Source organism: Chiloscyllium punctatum, chromosome 16 (genome assembly GCF_047496795.1).
Source record: "Chiloscyllium punctatum isolate Juve2018m chromosome 16, sChiPun1.3, whole genome shotgun sequence".
NCBI lineage: Eukaryota > Metazoa > Chordata > Chondrichthyes > Orectolobiformes > Hemiscylliidae > Chiloscyllium > Chiloscyllium punctatum.
In genome coordinates this window covers 55,530,795-55,544,632 of record NC_092754.1, presented here as the reverse complement: position 1 = coordinate 55,544,632, position 13,838 = coordinate 55,530,795, and the positions used below count along the sequence as shown (strand labels likewise).

Sequence of the window (13,838 nt, the reverse complement as noted above, 5' to 3'; positions counted from 1 at the left end):
ATGTAAAAGAAGAAAAGCACAAAGTTAGGAAAAGATATTTGCAGCAAAATTGATTCAAAATTATTTATTGAAAGGAAAATCACACTTGGCAATTTGCTAGATCTCTTTACGAACATGACCAGCAGAGGTAATCAAGGGAACTATTGATCTGAGTATTCTTGGACATGAAACAAACAAAGGTTAGTGACATATTCATTTCTTTTTTTAGCGATCGAAATGGTCTTTCCTGATGGTTACAATGAAAGAGATGGTTCCCAATAAAAGACAGAGATTAAGTCGCTTGTAGATATACTTCAATGTGATACGATTCACTTTCAGCCCCTAATTACCCCAGAGATGGAGGGGGTGAGTTACTTTTCTTCACTCTTCAACTCCACAGCATGGAGGTACAGACATGAAACCGCTAGAGATGGAGTTCTTGAATTGAGAACCAGCGACACTGAAGGAACTAGGCAAAAGGGAGGACTGCAGATGCTGGAAACCTGATTTTAGATCAGAAAATGCTGGAAAAGCACAGCAGCATCCGAGGAGCAGGAAAGTCGATGTTTCTGTTGCCAGTCTTTCTGCGTTCCGCAAACAATTTTCGTTTTTGGCTCAGATTTCCAGCAACTGCAGCTATTCGTATTATGTTAACATTCATAATATTTTGGACAAAACCAATGACCTGCTCGCATCGGAAAATCGGCAGAAGTACTGGTACACCGATATGTTAGCTGAACAATACAACCATTCCATGAGCGGGAATACGATCCAGGCCACGGTGCTGAGAGTATCGAATCCTCACAAGTAAATAACAAGACAAGGCGATAGATGCTATCGTATTTGGTGTAAATAAAACATCCTTTATGAACATTTTCCTTGCAGATTATTTTCAACTTGTCTTCGTAGATTTACAAAGTGGGAAAAGGCCATTCCGCCTATGTGCATTGCGGCTAATCAGAGATCCATCTATTCCAGTTGCAGTTTCCAACTTTGGCCCAAAGTCTCATGTGTTCTCATGTTCCCAGGGCTAATGTCAATGACTTTATCCTGTGTTCTTAAATGGCACAATAATGGGGTAGATGTATGACACTTGCACAACGACGTGTAACTCTTTTGAGCAACTCATGCTCATTTTCACCCACAAAGGGAGATACCCCCAAAGCGACAGAGGTCTCCGTTGTGGTGAGCTGGAGTTTGAAATGGACAATAGGACAAATGCAAGTTCCTAATGTGGATGCACAGAACCGACGTCCCTGCAGGACTTCACATGGGAGCGTCAACGTGGGGCAGCATTAAAGTCAGACACTCCCCTCGAGCCAGGTAGGACTCGAACCAACAACCTTCTGATCCGAAGTCAGACACGTTATCCATTACGCCACTGGCCCAAGAAACACGCGGACCAATGGCAGAATGTCGATATGTAATGCCATGGACTTTCACGGAATCAGAATTAAAAAGGTGAACAAGCAGCGAAGATAATCACCAACACTGCTTCACTTCGAAGTTTCCAATTTGTGAAGCAGTGCCTTTCACTGGCAAAGGAGAAACATTTGTCCTCATCTGCCTGCTTCAGGGTCGCCTCCTTCTCTGCTGGAAGTGTCCATCGTTTTATTCACAGTCCCGACGCGATTTCATGATCCACTCCAGTGAAAACGTGTCATGGTGTCGTCCAAGCAAGACCCTGCCGAAACTCAGCGAGAGACATCTGGTCATTTCGAGCTCAGGATGTGGAATTAGACGAGCTGCGTGACACCTTTTATTGGCGCCGCCACTTCACTGCAAATTAGCGGCTCAAAACGAGCCGTTGTTAGCATCAGCTTGATTTGTACTTTCCTGCAGTGCATTTGCTGAACAACATCAGATCGATCCCATCCGGCCCAGCTGACTTATCTATTTTCACACTCTGCAGTATTTCTAATATCTCTTCCATGTGAACCTCAATCTCTTTTAGTCTAGACGCAAGTATCTCTGTATCTTCCTCGCCAACATTTTCATTATCTATAGCGAACTTTGTCGAAAAATATTTATTTAGTGCTTCCTCTATCTCCACTGACTCCACACACGACTTCCCACTATTATCCTTGATTGTCCCAAATTTAACTCTCGTCATTCTTTTAGTGCTGACATACCTATGGAAAGCCTTAGCGTTAACCCTGATCCTATCTGCCAACAACTTCTCATGTCTCCTCCTGGCTCTTCTCAGCTCTCTTTTTAGGTCTTTCCTGATATCGTTGGAACCCTCGAGCGCTCGAACTGAGTTTTCACGTTTTGTCCTAACATAAGACTTCTTGTTCTTCTTGACCAGGGGTTCCACTTCCTTAGTAAAGCACGGCTCACGCGTTCTATATCTTCCTCCCTGCCTGACAGGTACATACTTATCTAGGACACACAGGAGCTTTTCCTTGAATAAGCTCCACATTTTTAATGTGCTCATCCCCTACAGTTTCCTACCCCACTCTACGCTTCCTAAATCTTACCTCATTGCATCGTGATTTCCCTTCCACCAGCTGAAACTCTTGCTCTGTGGAGTACACCTATCCCTTTCCATCACGAAAGTAAACCTGAGAGAATCGTGATCGCTGTCTCCACAGTGCTCACCTACTTCCAAATCTAAAACCTGGCCAGGCTCGTTACCCAGTACTACATCGAAAGTGGCTTCTTCCCTTGAAGGCATGTCTACATACTGTGTCAGGAAGCCCTCCCGCACACACCGGACAAAAACTGACCCATCTATAGTACTCGTACTGTAGTGATCTCAGTCAATATTTGGATATTGTCTTGAGTGTTCCAGAGTTTTTCATTGTCCCAGAATCCAGAAGAAGTTTGTATTCCTCACGTACGGGAGCGAGAATTCTTTCACTGTCTCAGATCAGTTCCAGTGCCGAGAACATCAGAGTCAATGTCCCTTCCTCTACTCGGACTGACAATTTACACTTATTCAATCTCCTATGATTCCATTCCCCAAAGGGTTTCTCAAGATTTCCAAAGCTGGAGCCTAAATTATATGGTTTGCTTCCTAAACATTTTTCCAACTGCCAACTGACAATATTTTCACAGTATCTCTTCACAATCCTCTGGCTTGCACCATGTCCAGGGATGAGAAGTCCCGTTTAGTGGAGAGAGTTCCTAGGCTGGTGAGTTTCACTTTGGAACAAAGATGGTTAAGTGGCAATTTCCTGCGGTCGTTTGTAATGATGAGAGAGGGAGCGGTGGGGAATGAGCACTCTGACGAGCAGGAGGAAGTGTTGCCAATGACCAGAGTCAGAGGACAGAGGACAAGGGATGAAAGGAATCTAATGAAAAGCAGCACTTCTGCTCAGGGCGTTCAATAACAACTGCAGAAACCCGATGTGTCGAGCAGTGTATCTGGAAAGAGAAACAGAGATAATGTTTTAAATGTGGAGCATTTCTGATGAAGAAGTCGAGTCTCTCAAGTCTAATCAAATTACAGGCCTGGTTGGCAAAACTTTGAATTGTTCCAGCAGGAAAGCATTCATAACGCAGTCAGCAGGATTGGAACCTACGTGGGGAAACCCCAATGGATTTCTAATCCATCGCCTTAACCACTCGGCCATGACTACAAACAGAATCGCCCCCTGAGCATTGACCAAATCAGCCGTGATCTCATTGAAAGCTGCCGCTGACTTGAATTAAATGTTTCCATCTCCATTCATACCTTTGCTGTCATTTGTAAGGTGCGAGACACCAATGTAAAAGAAGAAAAGCACAAAGTTAGGACAAGATATTTGCAGCAAAATTGATTCAAAATTATTTATTGAAAGGAAAGTCACACTTGGCAATTTGCTAGATCTCTTTACGAACATGACCAGCAGAGGTAATCAAGGGAACTATTGATCTGAGTATTCTTGGACATGAAACAAACAAAGGTTAGTGACATATTCATTTCTTTTTTTAGCGATCGAAATGGTCTTTCCTGATGGTTACAATGAAAGAGATGGTTCCCAATAAAAGACAGAGATTAAGTCGCTTGTAGATGTACTTCAATGTGATACGATTCACTTTCAGCCCCTAATTACCCCAGAGATGGAGGGGGTGAGTTACTTTTCTTCACTCTTCAACTCCAAATCATGAAGGTACAGACATGAAATCGCTAGAGATGGAGTTCTTGAATTGAGAACCAGCGACACTGAAGGAACTAGGCAAAAGGGAGGACTGCAGAAGCTGGAAACCTGATTTTAGATAAGAAAATTCCTTCATTACTGTCCTGGTGAGGGAGAAAGGTGATTGGCTCTCTCGATCAGATGGGGGCACCGGCGCATTGATGGCCTAATTTAATCACGGATATATTTGGAAATGTTCACTTTTAATGGTTCGTTGTTGTGTTTTGTTTTATTACACTTGAGCACTTTCTGGGACTTGGCAATACACTAAATCTCCAGTAGGTTTGGAAAATGCATTGCTGTTATTTGTGCGAACAGTTCATGTCAGAGACGACTCACAGTGCCTCACAGACAGCACTTAAGCTTCGGTGTGTCTGATCATGGTACTGCCTTTTCAGTTTTGATTCTGTTCCACGTTAAGAGCTTTCAGTTTTTGGATTCGCTGGAGAGCAAAGTGGGTAATGCGATACGTGAAGTATTTTTCTTCAGCCAATATCTTTGATGGCGAAGTTGGGAAAGTGTCAAGAAGAATGGTGATTGGCAGCAAATATCCGGAAGACCTTCATCTCTGGATCGGTTGGGCTCATCCACCCTCCAAACAAAATAGCCAAACTCGCTGGCTGAGTAACAAACATCATGCGTTTTTTTTTGCAAATGGTGTATTCAAACTGTTGCCGGTGGCTGGAGCATCTCAGACTTGTCGAGAATGGAAACAAATCCCGCGATCCAACTTGCCCTTGCTGAATAGATAACCGAAATTAATCCATACATTTCTGCCAATATTTGTGCCTTATCTCTCCGAGGTCTTCCTGTCTGTACACCCATTCAGATGCCTTTGAAATGTTGTGAGTGCACCAGACTCTGCCACTAAATGTGGCAAGTCATTCTACACACACAAAATTTCTGTGTGAAAAAACATGTGTCCCTCACATCCCTTTTAAAATTTTCCTCTCTCACGTTAAACGTTTGCTATGTAGATTTGAACTAGCGTGTCTTGTGAAGAAGTGCTCCCTGACTATTTACTCTGTCTGTCTTCCTCATGATTTTAGAAGCTTCTGTGAGGTCAAACATAAGCACTGAAACTCCTGGAAGCTGACGAAGCCTATTCAGTTTCGTTCTCATGTCCAAGCAGCCCAAACCTTGCAAATCCTTGTAAAGGTTTTCTAAACTTACACTTGCAAGAAGTGTGTCCAGCTGCAGCACTTGTTTGACCGCGTGTCTACTCTGGAGCTGCGGGTGGACTCACTGTGGAGCATCAGCAATTCTGGAGAGTTATGTTGCCTCCCAGGTGCTCAGGCCAGGGATTTCGCCCATCAGCTGAAGAGCATTCGAAAAGGGGATCATGAACAGTCAGTTGTCTTGGTGCATACAGGCACCAACGAAAAAAAAAAACGAGATGAGGACCTGCAGGGAGAATTCAGGGAGCTAGGAGAGAAATTAAAGAGGACGACCTCAAAGGTAGTAATGTCGGAATTACAGCCTGTGCCATGTGACTGCCAGCGGAGAAATGAATAAAAAAAATGGCACGGTGAACACGTGAGTTGAGGAATGGTGCTGCAGGGCGGGTTTCAGATTTGTTGCATTTTGTGACCAGTTCTGGGGAATGTGGAACTATAAGAAAATTGATCTACACCTGAACCAGATGGGAACGTATGTCCTTTCGGGAGTTTTTGCTACTGCTGTTGGGGAGGTTTGATACTAATGTGGCAGGGGGCTGGGAACCACAAGATTAAACAAGTCGGCAGTGAGGTGGAAACTGGAAACGCTAAGAATCTGGAAGATAGCATTAATAATGGGAAGAGTAGGCAGAGAGCAGATGAATGCAAAAGAACTGGTGGCCTGAAATGCATCTACTTTAATGCATGGAGTATAGACAGATGAATTTAGGGCTGAGGTTGGTGCCTGGAATATGAGGTTATTGCGATCACAGAGATTTAGTTGATGGAAGGGCATGGTTGGCAACCAAATGTTCTAGGATATAGACGCTTCAGACGGGACAGGGAGGGAAGTAAAAGGGGGAAGGAGTTGCATTGCTGGTCAGGGATGATATCATGGCTGTGCGAAAGGAGGACACCATATAGGGCTTGGGTCGTGAGACACTATGGATGGAGCAGTGAAATAAGAAGGGTGAGGTTAGATTTTTGGGGCTGTATTACAGAGAGCGTGAGGTGAAAGAAAAAATAGTTAAACAGACCATGGAAAGACGTAGAGGCAATAATTTAGTGTTGATTGGAGATTTCCGTTTTCCCAACATTGACAAGGATACTCTTAGCGTCAGTGGTCTGGATGGGATTTCATTTGTAAGAAGCCTCCAGGTGAGTTTTCTGGAGCGGTATATCAATAGTCCGACGAGGGAATAGGCCATGTTGGAACTGATATTGGGGAATAAGCCAGGGCTGGTGATAGCAGTTGCCGTGGGTGATTTCTTTGGGAAGTGCCCAATATTCTGTAAGTTTTAGAATACTCATTGACAAAGATGAGAGTGGTCCTGAGGAAAGAGTACGAAACTGAGCCAAAGCTAATTATATCAAAATTATGCAGGAGGTCGGTAATGTGTTTTGGACACAGCTATTTGTAGGAAAGTCCACAGTTCATATGTGTCAGGCTTTCAAAGATAGGTTAAATATAGTGCAGGATAGGCATGTCCCGTTGAAGGCAAAGGATTTGAGAACTGTTGATGACAGGACAATTGTACGACTCGCCAAGAGGAAAAGGGAAGCAAACATAACGCCTCGGCAGCTAACAACATAATGGTCCCTGTAGGAACATGAGAAGTGTAGGACAAGTCTTAAACGAGGAATCAAGGGTGTTAAAAGGGGTCATGAAACAACTTCACGCTAGGACAATTAAGGAGAATCCTAAAGCCTATTATTCATATATAAGAAGCAAGCGGGTAACCAGAGAAAGGATTGGTCCACTAAAGGAAAATTAAGGATGGCTGTATGTCAAATCTGAGAGAATGGGTATGATTCTGAATGACTATTTTGCATCAGTGTTCACTGAGGAGAGGAACATGATGAATGTTGAGTCTAGAGGAAGACATTTGATTAATCTGGATCATGTTGACATAAATAGGGAAGCTGTATTGGGCAGGCTAGGAGTAATTAATGTGGACAAATCACCAGGAACGGATGGGATCTATTCCTGGTTCCTGAGTGATGTGAGAGAGGAAATAGCTGGGGCCCTGACAGATATCTTCGTGGCATCCTTCAGCACAGGTGAGGTTCTGGCCGACTGGAACGTTGCTCATATTGTCCCCTGTAAAAGAAGGATAGTAGGGATATTCCGGATAACTACAGAACAATGGGCCTAACATCAGTGTTGGGAAAGTTGCTGGAGAAGGTACTGAGTGATAGGATCTATTCATATTTAGAAAATAATGTGCATATCAGTGAGAGGCATTGAGTCTTTCGGGGAAGTGCCTAAGTTGATAGATGAAGGAAAGGCTGTTGATGTCATATACATGCACTGCAGTAAGGAGTTAGATAAGGTTCCCCATGGTAACCAAATACAGAACGTAAAGTAACATGGTGTGCCGGGTGTTCTAGACAGGTGGATAAAGAATTAGTTGAGCTATAGGAGACAGAGTGGCAGTTGAATGGAGTTTCTGGAAATGGAGAAAGATGACCAGTAGTGCTCCTCAGGGGTCAGTGTAGTGGTCACTGCTGTTTGAGATATACTTAAATGATCTGGAAGAGAGCACTGTTGCAATAATCAGAAAGTTTGCAGATGACACGAAGATTTCTGGACTAGCAGAAATTATAAGTGACTATTAAATAATACAGGAGGATATAGATATACTGGAAAGTTGGGCATAAAAGTGGCAGCTGGGGTTCAAAACAGACAAATGTGAGGTGACGCATTTCGGTCAGTCTAATTCTAGATGGGGTTATACAATGAACGGAACAGCTTTGAGGGAAAAAACGTTGATGGATAGAGAGATCTGTGAGTGCAGGTCCATTATACACTGAAGTTTGCTGCACAGGTGGATAGAGTGGTCAAGCAGGCATAGAATATGTTTGGCTTCATTGGATGGGGTATTGAATAAAATGGCTAACAAGTCATGTTAAAACTGAACAATACATTGGTCTGACCACACTTAGAATACTGTGTAAATTTGTGGTCGCCACATTACCAAAAGGATGTGGACGCTTTGGAGAGGGCGTGTAAAAGGTTTCAGCGGATGTTGCCTCATATGGATGGTGCAATCTCGGAAGAGAGGTTGAGTAGGTTAGGTTTGTTTTCATAAGAAAAAAGGAAAGTTTGAGGGAGACCTTTTTGAGGTTTACATAATCATGAAGGGTTCAGAGAGGGTAGATAGAGAAAAGTTTTATTTCCCAGGTTGAAGGATTAAATACCGACAGGTCACGCTTTCAAGGTGAGACGTGAAAAGTTTAAGAGGGAGACACGCGGCAACTACTTGACACAGCGGGTGGTGGGTGTCTGAAACGCGTTCCCAGCAGAGACCGGAGAGGTAATCACGGTAGATATATTTAAGAGGCGTCTGGACAGATGCATGAGTAGGTGGGGAGCAGAGGGATACAGATGCTTAGGAATTGGGTGACAGGTTTAAACAGTAGATTTGGATCGGCTCGGGCTTGAATGGATGAAGGGCCTGTTCCTTGTCTGTACATGTTTTTTGGTCTTTCTTCTTAAATTACGCCAATTTCATTACAAAATTTGCGAGGTCTAAGTGTCTGAAGTGAATCCATGCTGAAACACTAGTCATAACAAATCTGAGTGTTTGTTTTAGTGTGATAGCGTGGTCGAGCGGTCTAATGTGCTGGATTTTAAGCTTCAGTTTCTATCGAATGGTGGCTTCAAATACCAGCATTGTCAGTCAGCAACGATGTGAGAGAACTGCGCATGTGTGGATGCCGATTAATTTGAGTGTTTGCAGCTCCTCAGTGTGCTTACCCTCTCGGTGATAAAATCAGCGACCGTCTCTGAAAACAACGCAATTTCCTTCTGTCGGACAGATCCTCACATCCCCTCGATAACTTTGCTTTTGGATATCTGCGTTGCCAGTTTCTGTCTCTCAAATGGTCAGTGCATTTGGCTGAAATGTTGGTGGTTCGAGCCCACCCAGGGAATAAGCCTCAAATATTTCGGCACAATCATTTACCCCGACCATGGGGTTACACGCAGCAGAATACGACATCACTTTCTCCAAGCTCCCGAGGCCAACAGAAAGCGGCCACTGCAGCTTCAATCAGCGACTTTCTGCCAAGCCATGGGAAACAACTCGTGGAAACTGCTCCCTTAGTAACAGCTCTTTCCGTGTGAAAGGAGCAAAACTTTCACTTTAAATTGGAAAGGGCTTCAGGACATTGGAATATTGCTCCAGTTCTTCGAACGTGTTATAAATAAAACTCCTGACTTGAAAATAAGAAGAGGTAAAGGTTTTAGGTAGAAAGAACAAATAAAGTGTTCATTCAGACGACTCTGTCTCGTCAGCAGATGGGAAATGCCCAAAACTGTAAAGGGAAATGATTGGGTTTCCTAAGGTAATTGCCCGACTGATTTACTGTCTGCCAGAGAGATTGGAATTCACATCAGCGACAGAAAGGTGTGGGTAAAGATATGAAGATATTAAGGTTGAAACTTAAATCCAGGGACAAGTGGGGAATAGATTGTAATGCTTTGAAGAAATAACTGAAGTGAAAGGTGTGAATGATATTTTTATGATTAGGAGGAATGAACTGGATCCTAACAAATTGCTGATGAATTATGCTCACAATGTCATAGCAAACTAATCCACAGTGCACCGTGCTTGGTTAGCTCAGTCGGTGCAGTGTGAGATGCTTAATCTGAGGGTGGTGTGTGCAAGCCTCACAATGGGCGCTTTCACTGCTTCATACAATTCCGGCTCTTCGTTCCACGTGCAGTATTGCATCCCTTCGCAGGGGAATGTTCTTGCTGCTTTCATTGACACATCTGTCCACCTGCTTTTGATCACACGTCGGTTTCTGAGTGAACACTGTTTCCATTTTACTGGTGGCGCCAGAGACAACTTTATCAATGCAGCCGAAAATACAATGAATGATGTCCGTTTGAAAATGTGAGGTTCCAAACCAACCATGCACCACCCAAAGTGTTCAAAGTCACGGAAAGCGAATGGCCACTTGCGAGGGGTCTGACAGAGACGGATCAATGTCACATGGGTCCTGAACCAATTTTCAGTGATTCAGATTGTTCTGATGGAATCCGAAGGGTACTCTCCCTCATCGTTTTGCAATTGTTCTTCTTGTGTTTAACGTAATGAACAGTATATTGTCAGGAACGAGAATGGAGGTGCGGCAGGATCGTGAGGTTTCAGTGTGGGACATAGACACAGTAAGTCAAATATCCCCAGAGCACGGGAGAGCTGTTTGGTCCAGGATCACTGCCATCTTCTGTTTCAGAATCAACAAATGAAATTACTGGAAAATCTCAGCAGGTCTGGTAGCATCTTGGAAATATAAATTGATTTAAGACTTCGGGACTAGTGGCACTTCTTTTCCATGTCCATCTCCACCTGCTTTTGCACACTCTTCCTTTTTATTGAATGTCTCCTGACTTCCAACTTTATATTCAGCTTCTCTTTTATTACTTCCTCTCCAACAATTTTCCCAGTCTCCAGTTTTGAATCAGAACTGTTCAATCTTTCACATTGCCCAGGACTTCGAACTAACAAATAACTGTTTCTATTTCCTTGGATAGCAGATGGCCAGAGACTGGAAGGCAGCATTGTTCCGAAAACTCATCCATGATTCAACCCGAGTACATAGGGAGTAAGACGGTTACACGCAGCCGAATACGACACCATGTTCTCCAATCCCCCGATGCCAACTCAAAGCGGCCACTGCAGCTTCAATCAGGGCTTCCTGCCAAACCCTGGGACACAGCTCGTGGAAACTCCTTTCTCATTAACTGCTCTTCCCGTGGGAAAGGAACAAAGCTTCCATTTTAAATTGGAAACGGCTTCAGGAGATTGGAAGGTTGTTCCTGTTCTTGGAACGTGTTATCAACAAAACTCCTGTCTTGAACATAAGAAGTGGTAAACGTTTTAGGCATGAAGAACAAAGAAAATGTTGATTGTGAGGACTCTGTCTCGTCAGCGGATGGGAAATTCCCAACACTGTAAACGGAAATGATTGGGTTTCCTACGGTAACTTTCTGACTGATTTACCGTTCGCCAGAGTGACTGGAAATCACTTCGTATGAAAATATTCGGGTTGAATCTTAAATGCCAGGATAAGTGCTAAATAGATTGTAATGTTTTGAAGAAATAACAAAAGTGAAAGGTGTAAATTTTATTCTTTGTGATTGGGAGGAATGAGCTGGAACTTTGCAAATTGCTGTGCCAGGTGAATTGTGCTCAGAATGAAATAGCAAATTAATTCGTCGTGTGCCAAGCCTGCATATCTCAGTTCAATGAAATGTGAGGTTTTTAATCAGAGAGTCGTGCGTCCAAGCCCCATAATAGTCGTTTTCAATGTTTAATAGAGTTCCAGCTCTTCGTTCCACATGCAGAATTGCAAACGAACGCTGGTGGAGCGTTCTTGTTGCTTTCATTGACACATATGTCCTCCTGCTTTGATCACATTCTGGTTTCTGAGTGAAAACTGTCTGCACTTCACTGGAAGCGCCAGAGTCAACTTTATCAGTGCAGCTGAAAATACTATGAATGATGTCCATTTCAAAACGTGAGATTCCACTACATCCGTGCATTCTCCAAAGTATTCAAAGACACAGAACGCGAATGGCCATTTGTTAGTGGTCTGACAGAGACGCTTAATGTCTCATGGGTCCTGAACAACAATTAATTGATTCAGAATGTGCTGATGGAACGGAACGGAGTTCTCCCTGAACGTTTTGTAATTGTTCTTGTGTGTGCTCCTGTAAGTTTATGTAATGAACAGTTTATTGCCAGTAACGAGGGTGGGGGTGGGGAAGGATTCTGAGTTTTCAGTGTGGGACAAACGTGATCTGATCGAACGGGTAAGTCAAATATTCCTAGAACATTGGAGAGCTGATTGGTCCAGGATCACTCCCATCTTCTGTTTCAGAATCAACAAATGAAATTGCTGGAAGTTCTCAGCAGGTCCGGTCGCATCTTGAAAATGAAAACCGAATGAGATTTCGGGACTGGTGACACTTCTTTTTCCATCTCCATGTCCCTCTGACTTTCTACAAACTTCCTTTTCATTGAACTTGCCCTGACTTCAAACTTTATATTCAGCTTCACATTTATTGCTTCCTCTCCAAACATTTTCCCAGTCTCTAAAATTTCCTTAGATACCAGATGGCCAGAGATTGGAAGACAAAGGAGGACGGTTAGCGCTTTCAGAATATCTAGCCTGCTCCGCCATTGGATTTGGCTAATATCGTTCTTAACCCCATTCTCCAGTCCTCTCCCTGAAAACTTACTCCCCAGTCTTAGGATCCAGTCTTTTTCCCAGAGTGGGTCCTAATCCGTCCCAAAACCCTCCACATCTGTTGGCAGCTGTTACACCGTGTCTACGTGTCATCAATCTCAGTTTCAGTGATTTTAGGCAAACACGAACTGTTCTGAGCAGCTCGATCGGGTCTCTGGCCCCACTGTGATCCTGTGGTGGAGCAGTAATCATCTTCATCTCCTACGGAAAGGATCGGCGCTTCAAAAAAAAACGGACAGAAAGAAAGATAGGCTTGTGTGTCAAAGTGACCTGGTCAGTAAACCTTACTCTGTATATCCCCGCACATTTTAGCTGTTGTGGTGAAAGGGAATATCAGTCCAATTAATTTCCATCTTCGCTTTAATTCGATATGTTTTCTTCCTTGTTCTGAATATGCAGGGATGTTTCCAGCACTGATGGTCACCATTTCTAAGAGTGCATGCCGCGAGCCCTGATATTTTCTGGAGAGTAGCAGTATCAGTTTGTGCGAAAGTGTCCCAGTACAAAGCTTAGAAGAAACAATGCTGTTCCCTCATTACGGACGACAGTCATTCATATCATGATCGATGGGGCTTTATTGCATACTCATCAGCAAGCCTTGTTTTCAATTTACTCGCCCAATACTACTGTAGCGGTGGAAAGAATATAATTCCGAATACCTGCTGCGTGAATTTCATTCTCAAATTTCTATTCGCAGTGGTCCTTCATACGTGGCGATGTTTATATCACTGCTGGCCATCCTGTTTAAGAGTGCAGTGACATATGTTCCATGTCTTGGCGCTGCAGGCAAAATTGTCTGCGCCTTTTCAGCCAATATTTCCTGGACATTTCAATATGGTATTCTTTATTTTTTCGATCATGTCCACTTTAAGGACACAGTTACCGGGCACTGATCCTTTCTGTAACAACAGTACCGCATTTGCTTTACATGCGAAGTTGGCCTGGATCAGTAACAAGGAGAGCATTCATTTCCTTCTGTCACAGCGAACACTGGATTCATGATGTTAGTCTCTGTCAAATACATCCGAAAATGTGCTCTGAAAGCTTCATTTGAACGCTTTCTGGCGTTTCTCAACGTGTGTGAACCAAAACCAGAAATCCTCATAGTTTGGAGCAGTTCACATATTCGAGTTTCGAAGCAGCAAACACGGATACAGTTCATTCAGAATGAAAGGATTTACAGGCACAGATGAACTATCGTCTCTTGTTCTCATACTGTGTCTGATATTACCGTGTGGCCTAAAGTCTAAGCCATGTTGTAACTGAAAATGAGGAGATCACAGACAGGCTGCCAAATGACAGTATGTACTTTGTT

The 13,838-nt window shown here is 43.4% G+C and overlaps 2 non-coding genes across 2 annotated transcripts; both read right to left on the bottom strand.

The window, feature by feature from the left end:
• Nucleotides 1–1,294: 1,294 nt before the first annotated feature.
• On the bottom strand, nt 1,295–1,367 carry trnar-ucg (transfer RNA arginine (anticodon UCG)). The gene has a single exon. It is a non-coding gene; the product is annotated as a tRNA-Arg (tRNA).
• A 2,114-nt stretch (nt 1,368–3,481) lies between these two features.
• trnas-aga (transfer RNA serine (anticodon AGA)) lies at nt 3,482–3,563 on the bottom strand. The gene has a single exon. It is a non-coding gene; the product is annotated as a tRNA-Ser (tRNA).
• Between the last annotated feature and the right edge of the window lie 10,275 nt (nt 3,564–13,838).